Source organism: Triticum aestivum, chromosome 5B, assembly GCF_018294505.1.
Source record: "Triticum aestivum cultivar Chinese Spring chromosome 5B, IWGSC CS RefSeq v2.1, whole genome shotgun sequence".
Taxonomy (NCBI): Eukaryota; Viridiplantae; Streptophyta; class Magnoliopsida; order Poales; family Poaceae; genus Triticum; species Triticum aestivum.
The window spans coordinates 246,205,489-246,223,653 of record NC_057807.1 but is presented as its reverse complement, the minus strand read 5'-3'; positions in this window follow the sequence as shown (position 1 = coordinate 246,223,653).

Genomic DNA, 18,165 nt, shown 5'->3' with positions numbered 1-18,165 from the left:
GGCAGAGTTGTTGGGCGGTCTGTCGGCAGCGCTAAAAAGTGCGTCCATCGTCGATGAACATCGCGCCCTTATGGGTGCGGTGATTGAGAAGATTCAGTCAACTGAAAGCGGGCTGAATGAATCCTGCCTTGGCCTTATAAAAGGTTTTGAGGTATGTTTTTAGAAACCTTTGGAAGATTGTCATAGTATGAGTAGTATCCCCTGATGCACTGTCTGGTGAAAGAGAGAGAGAGCCGGACAGGGGATCAAATTTCCTCTTTGCAAGAGACTCAGTTAATGACGTATATCCCTTTGTTTGAAAACAGACATCTGTAGCAACGACCGCCTCTCATAGTGCGGAGGTGTCCGGACTAAAGCAGAGTCTGGAACGGGCCGAAGAAGAACTTGGCCGCATGAAGAAGCAGTTGGAGGACAAGCAAGGTATGTCGAAACCTTTTGCTAGGTTGAGCACAAATTAGAAGTTGTGCCTAATGAAAATATTTGTATTCTATGCTCTAGGAGCGAGTGCCGAAATTGAGGCACTGAAGGAGGCTGTGGCCGAAGCCAACAAGAAGGCTGCCGCCGAGCAGGCTCTTTGTGAGAAGCACGAGGCCAGGGTCATTGAAGCTGAGCGAGAGCTCTAGGAGGCCGTGAAGAAAAGCGAGACCTTGGAGCAGAGTCTAGCAGGGAAAGAATCCGAACTCGCCCAAGCTCTCCAAGCCACAGATGATACTCGGGAAGAAGCCCGAGGTGCTCTGAAGGACTTTCAGGAGGCACGGAAGGTTGCGGCTGGTAAGGCCTTTTGTACTCAAAGCAATTTTTACATAGTAATGGGAGGAACTCTAAGCGACAAGCTGAATTCTTGTTTCTCCAGGGGCGTTTGCAGACCTGCCGCGCAGCATATCAGATGCTACACAATTCTACCGGACTGAGGAGAAGAAGTCTACAGAGAAGCATTTCTGGTCGCAGTATTTGGCGCCGAATTATCCGGTGCCCTTTATCGATCAGCTGAAGCAGCTGGTCGAACTGCACCAGGCGGCCGAACTAGCCATGAAGGACTTAGTTGTCCGGCTGTGGCCCGCTGAGCCAATTCCAAGAAGTTACTTCGGACTCATGAAGCGGATTGTTGGTGCTTGCCCTCGGCTCGATGTCATTAAGCAATCGGTCTGCATAGAAGGTGCATGCATGGCGTTTGCCCGTGCGAAGGTGCACTGGGGGAAGCTTGATGCTGAAAAGCTGATGACTTTGGGACCACCGGAGGGTAAGGAGCATCGCAAGCCCGAATTATACGATGAAGGTGTCCTGAAAGGAGCCCTTCCTGTGGCGGAACAGTGTACGAAAGACACTATATTTCCCTGAAGGCAGTCATGCTGTCGTTTGTAATGCGGGATACTGGCACTTTTATTGTTTATTGCCTGTTATATGAACGTTTTTCCTTCCTGTGCGGCCGTTTATTATATAAATCCTGAGAGTTGGCCAGTCGTCGGCTTCTGCCCCCATGTAAAAAGTACGGGGGTGTTCGAGACATACCTGAACACTCTTTATCGCATTTTTGGGTCCTTGAAGGAGGTGTTCATCACCGGGAACTAGGCAATTAGACTATAGGGCTTTATCACTCTCACTTAGCCATAGGAATTCGAGTATTGTGGGCGCAGCCCCTAGTGTTCGGAAGACCGTACAAGGGGCTCTAACGGCGCCTGATCAGAAAACCGATCCGTCGCACTCTGCATTTATTATGGCATTGTGCGGAATAAATCTTTAAAGATTTTACAACCTCTCGAACAGCTGACCAGCTCTCGCTGTATCATGACAGTCAGTTTTCGGCTTTCTCTACTGAGGTGCTCGTCCGGAAGAACCAGGACACAATCGCAGTAGTTCTCCCAGCGCTACCTTAGCCGATAGAGCGGAACGTAAGGTACCAAAACATGGGAGCCGGGCGAACCCAACTAATGACCCAAGACATGATTCGGAGCTGATGCATATATTGCTATAAGTTCGGGGTGCCGAGCGACAGAAAAGGTGGTCGGACTTTGTTGCCATATTATGAGTACTATGAAGCCCCTGGCATAGTGGGGCATAACACGATGTACGGGTGCCGTTTATGATGAAAAAGGCGTCAATGAGGAACGACGGCCGGTAAGTGTTATTTAAGTCTATGTATTGTAGTAGGATGACATGTCTATGCATATGAGTACTGTTTAGGCTTATGAAAAGAGGTGTGTTGGCGGAACCTGTCGTGGCCGGACTGGAGGAGGTTGTGTGTGGATCTGAAGTGTATCCGGACTATCTCCTTGGGGGGGGGGGTACTTAAGTGTTCCCGCCTTGTGCACCCGAGCTGATTTCGTGTTGCCATTCCCGTTCTGCGCAAAAGTCAGTCTGTAAAGGCAAATGCTTAGAGGCAGTTGCATGCCATATGGTGGTTGAACCGCGGGTGCCTGATCGGGGCCTGGTCGAGCCAGGTTATAATGCCGTAAAGTAGCTCAAACTCCTCAATTGGTGTCCGGGTGGTTGGCTGCCGAATCGAGGTTCGATAAACGGGCACAACTCGCTATATCAGCGGTAGTGTAATTTCCACTCTTAGGGTAGAGTGCGGCCTTGCCCATAATTGTGACCATGCCACGTGGATTTGGCCTGATGTTGTACCGCATTCGCCAATGCGGTTCATCCCGACAGTGTATGGTAGTTACTGTATAAGGGGACAATGCCAACGACTTACTCTTTGGCATGGTATTTGTTTGGTGATCCGAAGACAACCTCCAGGGTGATGGGCTTGTAAAACTTGGCCTTTGCACCTGGGACGGCATCTTTTAGAAGATGTTATTAATGGGTTTGATCCTCGAGCGGTCAATACCTATCTGGTGATAGTAAGTGCAATTAAATTGCTGTGGTTGGTATTGTCCGGACGGTCGATGTGATCGGAGATGGTCGGCCGTATTTTTGTACTGCGGGGGATCTTCCTTTGACCTCGCCGTGTTTGGTGGTCTGGGCTTCTCGTTGTTTGATATTTCCTTTCATTGTTTCCAGCACCCGACCGACCCTTTTGTTTTGAGGATCCGGCATTCTCTATTGGTATGCTTGGCCGCCACTCTAGGGGTACCATGAATTTGACATGGTTGGTCGAGTATGCTGCTCGGGCCGGATGGGCCTGAGCTGTTCTCTTTCCGCTGACCGGGCTGGGGGTCGCGGAATTTGGCACCAACTCCCTTGTCTTGATCGTCGTCATTATTTTTGTGACGCCTATGCCTATTTCGTCGAGGTGTATGGATGCTGCCTCACGTTTCCTGCGTATTACCCCGGGCCGTTGTATATTGGCGTCGGGGTGTGGGCTTTAGGTCCTCCTTCTTGGGTTGAGGTAGCGAATTGTGCTTTATGTACCTTTTGGCAGGGCGGTCGAGTCCGTATTCCTCGATTGCCAGGACCTTGGTCCATCTGTCTGTGAGCAAATCTTTGTCAGCTTTGAGCTGCTGTTGCTTCTTTTGCAGGCTTTTCGCCGTGGCCATAGGCCGTCGCTTAAAGCGAACTTGTTCTGCGGGATCCTCAAGCACGCCGAATTCATCGTCGCCGAGGCTCACCTCATCTTTGGAGGGGGGCATGCAGTTGTCCCTCTCCAAGTATCCGTTTGTCGCCTGTCCGGCCTGCTCGAAGGCATGCTGATCGGGATTATATTCATCTTCGGCACCATCCGATTTGTTTTTGACTCCTGTGCCGGTATTGTTGTGGCGGGGCTTGGGGCGGCGCTGATGACGTTCATACTTTGCCTTCTTCCTTGAGGGGTTATCCTCCATTGCCTCATCGCCATTGGTTTCTTTCGGAGTGTCCACCATATATATATCGTATGAGGATGTGGCTGTCCAGCGCCCCGTGGGCGGTGGTTCCTGTTCTTCTCCTACATTGTTGTCCACACCGTTGATGTCTTTAGAGTCGAAGTCAAGCACGTCGGTCAAATCATCGATCGTGGCAATGAAGTGGGTGGTGGGTGGGCAACGAATTGCCTCGTCGCCTGCTTCCCACTTGAGCCGGACATAGTTCGGCCAAGAGTCTCCTGACAAAGAGAGAGACTTTAATGAGTTCAGCATGTCACCAAAGGGCGAGTGCTAGAAGATATCCGCAGCGGCAAATTCCATTACCGGAGCCCAGCCAGAGTCGGCGGGCTCGGGGGCGTGTGGTCTGGGACCTATAGCCGGACACGAGTCCAGGGGTCCGGAGACACATGCTTCTTTGGGGGCAAAGTCTGTGTTCGGCTCTACCGCCGATGAGTGTGCGGCCTCCGGGGCGGGGTCCATCCACCCGTCCTCAGACGACGCAATCTTCCTGATAGCAGGTCTAAGCCATGCTCGTCATGATTGTTCGGCGCTCCTGGCGTAGGCCCGAACCCGTCGAAGATCAAGCCTCCGCGGATATTGGCCGTGTAGTTCAAGTTTCCAAACCTGACCTGATGGCCAGGGGCGTAGCTGTTGATCTGCTCCAGATGGCCGAGCGAATTGGCCCGTAGTGCGAAGCCGCCGAACACGAAGATCTGTCCGGGGAGAAAGGTCTCACCCTGGGCCGCGTTATTGTTGATGATTGAAGGAGCCATTGAGCCTTGCACCGACGACACAGAGGAACTCTCAATGAAAGCACCAATGTCGGTGTCAAAACTGGCGGATCTCGGGTAGGGGGTCCCGATCTGTGCGTCTAAGGCTAATGGTAACAGGAGGCAAGGGACATGATGTTTTACCCAGGTTTGGGCCCTCTCGATGGAGGTAAAACCCTACTTCCTGCTTGATTGATCTTGATGATATGAGTATTACAAGAGTTGATCTACCACGAGATCGTAGAGGCTAAACCCTAGAAGCTAGCCTATGATGATTATGATTCTGTCTCTAAGGACTAAACCCTCCGGTTTATATAGACACCGGAGGGGGCTAGGGTTTACACAGAGTCGGTTACAAAGAAGGAAATCTAATATCCGGATCACCAAGCTTGTCTTCCACGCAAAGGAGAGTCCTATCCAGAGACGGGACGAAGTCTTGAGTCTTGTATCTTCACGGCCAATCAGTCCGCCAAAGTATATAGTTCGGCTGTCCGGATACCCCCTAATCCAGGACTCCCTCAGTGGTATCTTAGCTGGTATCATGCACACGGGAATAGCAAACATGCTAATGTGACCAAGAATTAAAGAAGAGAGGGGGTGTTAGGGTAAGATAGGTAGATACCCTATCATGTTAAATACTATGCTACTTTGTGTCATGCATGGCACTATAAAGGTAGTCCCGTATCATACACTAGTATCATACACTAGTATGATGCACGTGATACTAGTATATGATACTTTCCACTATGAGTAGCCTAAAGAGAATATTGACTAATGCATGTAAAAATCTTTGTCATTTACTAGTCTCCATGCATGCATGCAATGCGATACTGCATTAGTAAACACATTTTTTGTGTGAAGAATGAGAGCATTAATTGAGTACTTTTGCAGACTACAAAAACTATTCCACCGCCTCTACCTTGGTAAGAGTAGGTGAAATTTTTGAATCAAGCCCTTTAAACTAGAAGGGAGATACTAGTACTCTAATAGCTAACCTTGTTGTGATGACTAGATAGGACATGGCACGCACCTGGACGGAGGAACTAGTCTGCATTGTGCATATAAGTTTTCTCTCAAGTCAATGTACCTCTACTTTGACTAAATTATAGAAAAATGTATCAACATTCACAATGTCAAATCAATATTTTTATATTCATTATCAAATGTATTTCATAAAATATATATTTGGTATTGTAGATATTGATATTTTTAGTATAAATTTGGTCAAACTTTGCAAACTTTGACTTGACACAAATCTTACGCGGAGTAAAAAGGACCAGAGGGAGTATCATGCATGCGGAGTAGGTAAAAAAAATGCTCATTTATAGCCATCCAAAGTCTCAAAGGGCGCGACTGCACGAGGGAGGCGAAGGTCGTGGGAGGCGCGACGGTTGACGGAATTAAGTGAAGTTACATGCACGCACCAGCATGGCGTGCGAACACGCAGAAGCTATACCGTCAGGCCTACGATATGGGTCTAGTAGACATGACATCTAGTGGGTCCTGCATAGTACTCGATAACTCTTTGGGGGCATGCAGCCATTTATCCACCGGGCAAGCCACCACCCCACCTTGTTCGCACGCCCTACTCGTTCCCGTCTTCTACCTTACAACAGTTTGCTCCCAGTCGTCCCGTCCTTTCACATTACACCAGTTCCACTTCTCCTAACCCACCTCCAAAATCCATGGTCTCCCAAATCTCCATGATCAGCGGTGAGTACAAGGTTAGAACCATCACCGGTGATGAGTTCATCGTCATCTACACTCGTAGATCCACGACTATGGAAGCATGCCTGGGTCGCTTCCTACACATGTTAAAAAGTTCAAAGGATGAGCGGGTCGCTGGGCTAGATGTTGAGTACACCACATTCCTGGAAAGGGACAAGCTTCTAAAGGAGATAGAGAAGAAGAAGCCCGTCATGATCCAGGTTTGCATACATAACGTGTGCTTGGTCTACCACATATGCCATGCCGATGTTAGGTGCCAGGATTTTGAGTTCTTCCTCAAGGACAGAAGAGTGAAATTCATTACTGTAGACTTTACGAACGACAGGAGAGTCCTGGGTCGGATAGGCCTTGTTGTAGGCCAGCCCTTCGATCTCCAGAAGGAAAGCCTGGTGTCCTCCTCTCAGCCTTCAATGCTTACCCTGGCAGTAGCCATGATTGATCCTTCATACGGTCAATTGAAGAAACCTCACCCGGAGTTTCATCATGCATGGGAGTCGAAGACAATAGATGAAGATCACATCATGTACGCAGCAATGGATGCCTACCTTCGTTTAAATATTTGCAAGGGTTGGATGAAGAAGTAGAGCCCAGTGCCCGGTTCAAGCAAAGAAGTGTCAGCGAAGAGGAAGAGGAAGAGGGACGAGGATGAAGTCAAGGACGTGGACTCGGACTCCGAGTAAGGTGGCAGTGCCGTTGCTCATGCTGGTTCTACTGCAGTGTCAAGAAGACTAGTTGCTTAGTTTTATTTTAGGGGTCTGTTGTGCTGAGCCCCCAGCAGAACTATGTTTATGTTCTTTCTCGTTATTTGAACTCTTTAGTACGTACAAGAGTACTAGTATGTCTTACTACTGTTCTTATAGTTGGTACTACTACTCGTATCTTCATGTTCCTACTATACTTAATACATACTAGTAGTACAATTTGGGTCAGTCGATTTGTAAAAGAAGTTCGACGGAGCGAAGGAAGAAGACGTCAGAGAAGCTACTCCAGTATCTATATTAGGATGGCAGGGTGCCCATGATCTATCTTATGAGTGTTGGGTGTGGAATGTAGTTCGCCGAAAAATGGATCGTTCCCGGGGTTAAATGGATGGCGGGGGTGGGGGAGCATGGTGGTGGCAGGCGGTTTAGGGAGGGCAGGGCGGCGGCGACAGGCGGTTAGGCCTGTGGCGGGCTGGCGGCTCGATATGCCTGAGAGAGAAGATGAACAGTGCATAAATTTTGGAGGTTGAAGAAGCCCTTCTGGCCATCCATGTTGCATCCAATGGCTCACAAGAGTCAACTGACCCAAATTGTTCCTTGAGATTGCAGGATCCACATGGCATTCAAGGTCTCGAAGGTAGATTCCACGTCCGCACCCAGTTTGCGGGATCGGCGCGTGCGCGACTAGCTTCCGCCGCGACAGTCACCATGCGCCCCTCCTCTGTGCGGGCGGAGACGACAATGACATGCTAGCTCCTTCTCGCCGGCGTGATGGAGCACGCACTTGTCCTCCTCTTCGTATGCTATGGGCATAGACGTGGCTCCACCAGCTGCTCCCGTGCTTGGCAGCGTGGCGGCATCGCAAGGAGGGACTGTAGACGATGTGAGCGGGCGAGCCTTCGGCTTCATGGCACAGGGATGGCGGGGACACGGCGATGATGGGCGAGAAATGGTCGCCCGGAGCAGGCGGGCGCGGCATGCGCAACGGTGGCAGCGGCATATTGATGAGTGCCCGTATGGGAGCTTAGTATAGTTTTATATAGGGTTTGTCAAACTTAAAAGAACACCGGACTAGTACATGTAAACATTACACTGGGGCAGTGCTTATACTACCACATTAGTTAGCACATCATCGATACAGAATCATTTGCAAGCGCGTGCACCTCGGCCGCGCGGTCGATCAAACGGTGCGTCACTGTGTCGCACTCGAAGGACATCCACTGAACCTTTTTGTGTGTGTGAAAACAATCCCCGAATATTACTCTCCTTTTTTTCTTGGAAAATTTCTTCACGCTACAATATTTCCATATATTTGAATTTAGCTTCAGTTTGTGCTTATCTGGATTTGGACATTTTAGGTGCACCCTAGACATGTTTTTAATATTGATTCTGTGTGTGTGACTGAGAGAGAACGCATGTATGTGCCCATATGTGTGTTGTGGCGGAAGGGCAATGTGGAGATGGTGTGCGTCTGATAGAGACATAGAGAGGTGTGAATGTGCAAATGATCATGCATGAGTGAGACATAGAGAGATGTCGATACATTGTGTATACATGAGAGAACGGTCTTCTATTTGTACTTATGTGTGTGTGCGAGAGAGAGAGGAGCATCAGTGACACAACAACCATCTCTCTCGATTCGTCCGTACCTCTCACGATCGCATGTAACACATGCATCAATGCACACATTTTGACACCCTCACCCGACCCCTGCCCACCGCAAGGCCCACGCATCGCTCTCTATCTCGCACGCACAATCTCTTCGTGAAAACCCTATTTAGCATGTAGCTTTCCATCACATACGCACACATTCTCTCCATAGGTTTGATTTCTCTCAATATCACACACACACACACACACACACACACACACACACACTACACACACTACACACACTCCCCCCTCTCCCGAGCACACAATTCATCCCCATCCAAGGTTATATGGCGACCACTCTCGCTTGTGCTTCTCTGCACCCCAGCATGCACACCACCTCAATCTTCAAAGAGCGCATCGAGGAGATCAAAGACGGCGACCACACTGCACAAATGCGAGGCCATTTGGAAGCAGGATAATGTGACGATGGCTGACTGACTCCTCCCCCCTCTCTCTCCCGCACAAAATTATCAATCCCTCAACCCATGAGATCCTTCCCCTCTCGTCCATGTCTTTCCAGCTCTCTCATCAAACCCGTTGTCTCTTCTCCTTCCACGTGTAGAAAATCCGGATGCACACGCATCTCATGTATATTACATGTCTCCATCTTTCTCACAGACCTAACTTTTCTCTCTCTCTCTCTCTCTAGGTTTGTCTCCTAATCTCTCGCCCACATGCATACAATTTTTCCCGCCCTATTTTCTCCGTCTTCGCAAGCTCTCTCTACATGTTTCGTTCACACATTGGGATGTGTTCAAAATGTTGCTTTTATAATGGATCATGTAGCATTATGCTTGGTTTTGTTGCATCCTACAAAGTAATAACTATGAAATGCATTTAGATTTTCATTTGACTAGGATTATGTGAGTTTGAGCATATTGTGAAGTATTATAGACCTCATATACATCTTGGAATTCAACAATGATTCTAACTATTGAATTGTATAAACCATTACATTCGAAGTCAGTAGCCTAATATATTTATTTCATGATTACAATAAATGATTAATTCCACTACAAACTAAGAAAACAAATGTGTACTCCCTCCGTTTTTATTTAAGTCCGCGTATTAGCATTGGTCAAAGTCAAGTTTTGTAAACTCTCACAAAGTTTATAAAAAAATTAACATATACAATAACAAGTAAGTACCATTAGATTCATTATTGAATGTACTTTCAGATCATACATATTTGTTATGGTAAATGTTTGTATTTTTCTATGAACTTTGTCAAACTTTAGGAAGTTTGACTTAGGTCAAACCTAATATGCAGAATTAATAAAAATGGAGGGAGTACTAGTAGCGCTAGTTGCTTAGCCCAATCACCCAACACGCCAAATGGGGAGTTTAGTGTTACAAAATTTTGAGGTCAGCGGGAAAATCTCCCACAACCCTAATTCGAGTAGTGCGAAGTTACTGTCATACCCTTTGGACATGCCTAAGGATGCTGGTTGGTAGGGGGCTGTTTTGGTAACTTTAGGTTCACCGTACCCAGCCAACCCACCCCGGCACCCAGAGTAGTACACCTTAATACCCCCATTTTCTATCCCCACAGCAAAATAGACTTGTCCATGGCACCACAACCTTCATGCTCCTCCCCTTCTACGTAGGCGCACTCGTCCACTGCAGCGCATCTGCCTCATTGACGACATCGTACGCCGCACTAGAGCCGGTCCACCATCGTTGTCGTACACGGAGCGTCTTCCCCGGCACCGTCTTCCACGGTCTCGGATCTGCTTCTCAGAAGCCGACGCAAAGCGCAGAAGCACCACCATCATGGACAATGAACCGACTCCCGTTGCCGACCATGATGCATAGTGGCCGCCACGACCATCGTACTCCTCCTCAATTGGTAATGTGTATATTGAATCTCTTAGTAGTACATGTGCAGTTCTAATTTTGTTCATACTACCCTTCAAATTTCCTGGTTGCTATTGTTCCCGTAAAAGTAATTGGTTATAGATTGCATTTTCCAACAGAATATCACCTTGTAATTGTGCGTCGCTCCTGTATTGCGCTGTGCTTGGGTAGGTTCTTCATCTGCAACCAGTAGTGTGGCAACTGATGGATAGTTTTTTAGAACTAGCAAGATGCCCATGCGTTGCACGGAACATCAAGATGCATTTGTATGGGTAGTTTATCTTGTGGGAGAAAAGGATGAACGAGGGAAGGCCTTATCTGCAAACATGGAGAGAGGTGCAAGTATCTTTTTGCAAAATTGCCATAGTTTCCTTCCCATCTGTCAGATATAAATTGGACGACCTATATTGCAGGTTGCAGGCACACCATCATCACCAACTCTGTTTTTCATAAGATAAGAAATAGTGATAAATATAAATATAAAATAAATATATAATATTATATATAATATATATAAGAGTAGAGAAGAGAGTAGAGATAGCAGGGACGTTGGGAAAGGATCGAGCGCGGGCGGGAAAAAGGGGTCGGGCGCGCGCTAGTTTTGGCGCGCGGTGCCTGGCACGCTTTATAAAATCCAACGCCCTCCCACCACTTTGTGTCTCTCCACCGCTCTCACCCTGCTCTTTCTTGCCTCGCCGCTGCCACGCCACCATGCCGCCGCGCCGCCGAGAAACTTGGGGCTACCATGGCATCCGCATGTGCCCCTCCGGTGGCTTCTCCGTCGAGATCTGGTTTCACGAGATGTGCCTAGGCCTCGGCACTTTTGACACCACCCGCGAGGCCGCCCGACACGGTGGCGTGGCACCTCCGACGGCCTCATAGGGGCATGAACTTCCCCAACGTGTCGACGCAGGAGCAGGCGCAGGAGCTCGCGCCTCCGCCGCGGCTTATCACCGACGAGGATCGTCGCAACAACCGGAGGCGGGAGTACCGTCTCGGCATCGCCGAGATGGACGAGGAAGCCATGGTGCTATGGTGCCAACGCTTCCTATAGGACATCATCAATGAGCATGAGTTCTACGTGCAAAGGAGGGCGGAGAGGGAGAAGAGGAGGGCGGAGCGAGCCGCCTATCGCGAGGACAGGTGTACGCGGAAGGCGGCCGCTCAATTCAACATCAAGCTAGGAGCAACATCGCCCCAGGACTCCGACGATGTTCAGTATCTTGACGCCTACATTGAGATGTCGGAGGAGGACATCACCGAGGCGGAGTCGGACGACGAGGAGTAGTTGAACTATCTATTTTTTATCTATCTATGCTAGATCTATGCTGAGAACTATCTATGTATCTATCTATGCCAGTATCGACTCAGAGTCGAATGTGTATCAAGATAGTGTAGTTAGCACGATTTTGTGTAGTGGTCGCTGGAGCCAGCACTTCGCGGCCCGCAAAAACTGGCTATTCCAACACTTTAAATGCTTTTTTTACGCCGGCTCGTACATCTGCACACCGTACTGCTTCCCAATCAACAGAGTCTCTTCTTTCAGACTTTCTTTCTTTCATGTGGCCGTTAGCACAAGCCTGTCTTCGAAGTTTATCCCAATCGAAGTTTTCAGTTTTTTCTTTCCTTATGGTTCTTGTTTTATTTGGTCTCCGCGTGCTGTGCTTCTGTTGGAGGTGCTCTAACATGGAAGATGAGTGCTTTAATGTTGCCCACAAGATGCGTGAGTATTACTATATTTTTCTTGCCATGTTGAGATTTTAAAACTATGAGTGCGAACATGCGGAGGAGCAATGAAGACCAAACACGGGATATTGGGGACATCTTCAAGGAACGCAACAAGTTAAAGAGGGGCTGCATCGAACCTGTAAAGCCAACTTTGGTAAGTAACACCCTTTTAATTACTTTCGTTTAGCCTCATGTTCTTTGATGTGTATATGTTGTAGTTTCTGTTTCTCTTAGCCTCGTGTACTTCGAATGCTTTCATTTTTAGCTTGATGTACGAAGTGGGCGTTCTCACCTTGGAGTCTGTTTTATATTTCTCCTTTTGAATCCTCTTCTTCGAGTCATGTTTATCTGGCTTCTACTAAATGGATCTGGGTTGCTCTGACTATTCATCTAAAAAAGAAGTAACTTCATGTCAGGATGCAGTTCCTGTGAGGAGGGAAGTATGGTCAACCTCGAGATCATGTTTCCAAAATGAGGCTGGATTACACACAAGGTGCCCGTTCCCTAATGATGCTAGATTAGACACAAGGTGCAAATTTCTAGATGATGTTGGATTACACACAAGCCAGGTGGAGTCGTCAACTGTTCGCGTCCTCGTGGCTCTAGTAAAGGCTGAAAGAAAGCGTGCAACAACCCTTGAGCATGTAGCCGAGTTCTTGAAGAAGTGAAAAGAGCAATCGGATGCTCTCTTCACCCAATCCAAAGAACAGATGGAAGAAGCCAGCAAGAAGCTAGCAGAGGCAGAGCAGGCTAGGCGTCTCCTGCTATCGAAAACTGCTGTCAATACAAATTTTCCTTCATAATAGCTAGGTTCAAATGTTTATCTAGTCAGCATGCCTATTGTGATGTCCGTGCATCTATTGATGTGGGATAAAATAATTTTTTCTGGTCATGTAATAACAACAATTACTTTCCAAACAATAACAGACGAAGCATTGGACATGGTATAGTTCACATGCAAGCCCAACATTCCAAGTTCAAGTTCCACATCAAACTCATGTTCACAGATATCTACACATTCATAGATAATGTTGACAACCATGATTCACTTCAAAGCCAAAAAATGTGAGGAGAGTTATAAATAAAGAAAAAAATCTCTAGTTCCTACTACCAGTGAGAGCACAACAAGTCAAGACCATACATAATTAATTATATTTTGGACATTTTTTGACTAAACACGAATAACTTTTGGAAGCAGGTATAATTTGTAATGTCGGCCGTGGCTGGGGTCCACGATGCTTTGAGCCAAACCGGGCAACACACCCGGTGTCTATCGGCGACGTGGTGGTCGTAGCATTCATGGGCTTAGAGCAGCGGCGGCTCCTGTGGTCTACTATTCCTCGGTGTCGGCGGTGGCCGCGGATGTGTTGGCCACCTCCGCCAGCATGCCACGGTTCCGCCAACGTTTGCGTCGGATGGCGCGACCAACCACGGTGCACTGGATGCCATGGTCCTTCGTGTGCCGGCATGGAGCAACTGGCCACTCCTCTGCAAGCAGGCTTGGAGCGTCGAGTTGATGCACCAGGGGCTAGCTTGGAGCGGCGTCTTGCTCCTCCGCTTGCCCGCGTGCAGCCTCGCTCATGGTACTGACGGCCTGGGGCAGGGAGGAAGGTGGGGCAGCGAGTTGCTTGGCTCGTCGGGGCACCCAGCCGGCTTTTATGCCGGTGAACTCGTCTTCCTACTCACCGGATGCTATGGAGAGTGTGGAGAAAATGGTGCAAGGAGGATATGGGGAGCAGCGGTGTGGTGTGGTTCTTGCCAGGCGTCTGGCCTCATTTAAATAGCGCACAGACGAGAGGAGCCAACCGGCGTTGTGTTCTAAAATGCCGGCCAACTCGTGGAAGGACGTGTTGCCGGCACACACGCGATTTCAATGGAGGCAGGCAGGGCAGTTTGAAGCTGGTTGCATGCGGCGAGGATTCAGCCTGGCCTGCAGCAAGTGGGGCCCTCTTGGCCGGCGCACTAGTTCAATGCCTGCGCTATGAGAGGTCGTGTCCGTGTCAGAGCAATCACTCCCTCCAGTCCTTTTTTTGTTTGGGTATAACAACATCTCATTTTCCATTCACATTTTACAAGTAAAATTCATGGACAAACTTTGACCCAAAATACGATGGGGACTAGTAAACCAGGACAGAGATAGTAGTTATGAATTCCATTTTCGCTCCATACCAACCGTTCTAAAAACTAGTATAATGCGCCATTGAAAATTGGAACTCTTAACCCGCTAAAAATGACATTTTAAACATGGCTACTCGATCAGTGGCGACTGGTGAGCCACCGCCTCCAGGTCGTTCACCTGTGGTCCTGACCATCAACTCCTACGGATCAAATTATCACGCGAGCTGACTATTCCTGCAAAGGTGCGCTCCACCACATACCCGGTACCCGCGCATGCAGCAATCGGGCACCTAGGGTTGTAGGGTTTATTTGTTTATGGTGCCTTTACGTAACTCTCATTTGTGCGAGACAGCGCGAGACCGAGTACATGCGTGCACCTCTTCTCTTTGTATGTATACTCCAACTTTTGTCTGGTGTCCAAAAAAATTATATAGTAGTAATAACTAGCAATGTGCTAATGCATTGCCACACATTCAAAGTAGATTAATACATATTCACTGATTTGATAGAAAAGAGTCTTGTTTTGAAATAGGTATATCACTAAAAATATGTTATGTTTCACTCAAAATATACTCCTTTGGCGGTTTTGATGAGATAAGGGAGGAATGTTGTTGGTTTCAAGATTCCATAAGTGGTATATTGTTGCAAAAATCCCATGTGTGTGTGGTGTGTGTGTGAGAGAGAGAGGGAGAGAGGAGGAGGACGAAGTGCGTGTGTGACAAAGACACAAAGAGTGTGTGTGCGCGAGAGGTATCACCATAAAATGAAGTGATAGTGTGTGTGTGCACGATCAAGAGGGCGTGTCTCAAGAAGGGACGAAAAATCTACATAGATACAAGGAGCGCGAGAGAGACATGTACAAGATAGTGGAAGCAAGAGTGTGTGGATGCCTAAACCTATCTGGAGGCTAGTCGATCAATGTTTGTGAGAGAAATATGAGTCAGGGATGCAAAAGCGAGAGTTTTGTGTGTGTGAGAGAGACGGTAGTCCGGAGGGGGAGTGGAAGCAGGAGTTGTGTGTGTGTGAGAGAGAGAGAAAGGGGGAGAGTTTGTCTGATCGGTAAACAAATGAACAATGTCAGTTTTATAACTAAGATGAAGGCGAAAAGGAGACCGCAACAAACATCATGTGTGCGGGAGAGAGTAACTTTAGTGGTAGGAGTCATATCTAGAAAGATATAGGGTGTGTGAGAGAACTCTAGGGAGAAAGATAAAGTGAAAGACGAGTGAAAGTGTGTGTGTGGCGGTGAAAAAGAAAGCTTATGTACCTAGTGATACCAGAGAATGATAGAGACGTGAGAGCATAATGAAAACCGTGTAATGTATAATGATAGGGAGAGTGTATCACTTCTCAAGGGAGACGTCGAGAGACCCTGTTTGCAAAAATAGGAGAAGTATGAAGTGAGTGTGCGGGTGAGCTGGAGAAAAGAGAGTGATAGCTACATGAAGGAGCACGCAAGAGAGATGGGCATGAAAGGAGATTCGAATATTTAGTTGCGTGTATAGAAAATGTCAACATAAAAAGGGATTCAAATATTTGAATTCGAGATGATGATACATGTAATCATACTCGAAGCAAAATTGATCAATCAAACATGCATACTCATATGAATTCACGTGCATCTATGTTATTTAACATCTAGATATTACTGATCCATACATTCTAGTAGAACATAATTTGGTTTAATTTGTTTGAATTCAACCTTATGATTTTGAGATCATTGTATTTGTAAGTCATATTATATATATAAAGGAGCAGAATTCTTTGTTGTGCTTTTAAAAGTATATATATAAAAAATGATGTATATAGAATTTTATTCCAATCAAAATGGATCCTGCCCGAAAAAATAGAATACAAAATGGATTGGAATTGAGTTGGCACGGTAAACGTGCAAGCTTTTTCTCAAAAAATTGAACGAAGCGGCCAAACTCGCAATAACCGCCCGAAACCAAAATATGGGACATGGAAATTATTGCATGTCCCTGACATGCAACACATGTCGGCTCGATTTCAATAGGTGTTCATAGGGGCAGGTTTGTAATTTCACTCAAACATGACATAACCGCCTCTCACCAGGATTCATACGTGGTGGGCGCCAAAACACAGTGTCTCCTCGGCAAAATCGCCTCTCACCCGGATTCATACACGGTGGGCGCCAAAATAAACTCTCCTCGGCCGAAATATTTGTCGGCAAATATTCAGTGTATGCGAGATTATCATCCTATCCCCAACCGACTAATATTGCTGTGATGTAGGAAATTTTGAATGGGGGCTAAGTTTGTAAATTTCCTCGTAGTTGAGACAAGCGTGCCCTGAAGACATGGTTCCCCCTTCCTCTCTCCCTCCATTTCCCCATTCGTACTCTGTGGGCGCCAAAACACCCTCTCCACCCCAGCCTCCTCCGTCCGCCACCCCATCCACCGCTGTCCTCCTCGACCATCCCGGAGCTGATACCCCGACACAGTCGTCCATTACAAGAGATCGACCTCTCTCATCCACGGCTTTGGACCAGGATCCTTGCATCCCATCCTCTCGCTTCATCCCTGCCGTCGTCCACCTTGCCGGCGCCGCTCCTACGACCGTCTCGTCCATCGCCCCCAGATACTTCCCCCGCCGTCACCGTCTACCCTCCTAGATCTGCTTCCACGCTGCCCACAGCCATTGCTACTGCAGCACCATCAAATTCTCAGCAGATGCATACACGACGCCGCACCAGAGGGGGTACTCTTTTGTATCTGCTCAACTTATTTATGCAGCAACAAAATAGATCACTACTGCTTTTACCATGAATTCTTGTCCATCACTTAGGATCTTACTTGTTAGTTGAAAGCGAGCATTGATTGCGAAGTTTCCTTTGTCCGGTTTGCACCTTTAGATCCGCCATGGCACGCTCAACACTATACTCGCAATGCTTATCATTTTCCCATTTTATATTCCACACTACTTAAATGACAGTAGACTAAATTTCAAAATTGGATCAGTCAATTTTTGAGAGCTCACCGGACTTCGCCGGAGGGAAGGGGCTCGGGTGGGGTCGGTGGTTGTGGGGGGCAGTGGCCTGGTGGTGGTGGGGCCTCGCCGAACGAAAAAAACTCGATGCGAGTGGGGGCGGTGGTGGGGGTGGCGGAGGAACACAGGTGGTGGGGGCGGTTCAGGGGAGGGCGGGGGGGGGGGGTCGGGGCTGGTGGTTCGGCTAGCGGGCCATGCGGTTTTCTATAGGGGAAGAATCAGAGACGAGGAAGAAGAAGGGTTGAGACATAGGATCTTCATCCAACCGCCTGAAATGGTCGACTGACCCAAATGACGAAAGTCATGCGACTTGCATGCAGACATTCCCTTATATTCAGTACCATCATCGTAGCTGCTTAGCACTGCTCCTCAATCCATCAAGCTAAATAACGTGCCACTCATAATTCCAAACTTTTTGCTCAAATACGAATCTGATATGATGCTTATATTACTAAAACAAATAATTTTTAATTGGTCAGCTAATGTTCCTATGTTACTTTTGAAAAGCACGTGCACCACATATAGAGAGACAACGGGGAGTTGCATTCTTAATGCACTCTGGTTCGTCATGTGTGGGCACTACGCAACGAACATTTTATTATCCAAAATCTGCTTGCTCTTCTTTAGCATGTTCCTCTTCTGTTCTTTTTAATAAGTACTCTCTCCGTTCCTAAATACAGGTCTTTGTGTAGATTCCACCATGGACTACATATGGAGCAAAATGAGTATATCTACACTCTAAAATGTATCTGTATACATATGCATGTGATCCATAGTGGAAATCTCTACAATGACTTCTATTTTGGAACAGAGGGAGTA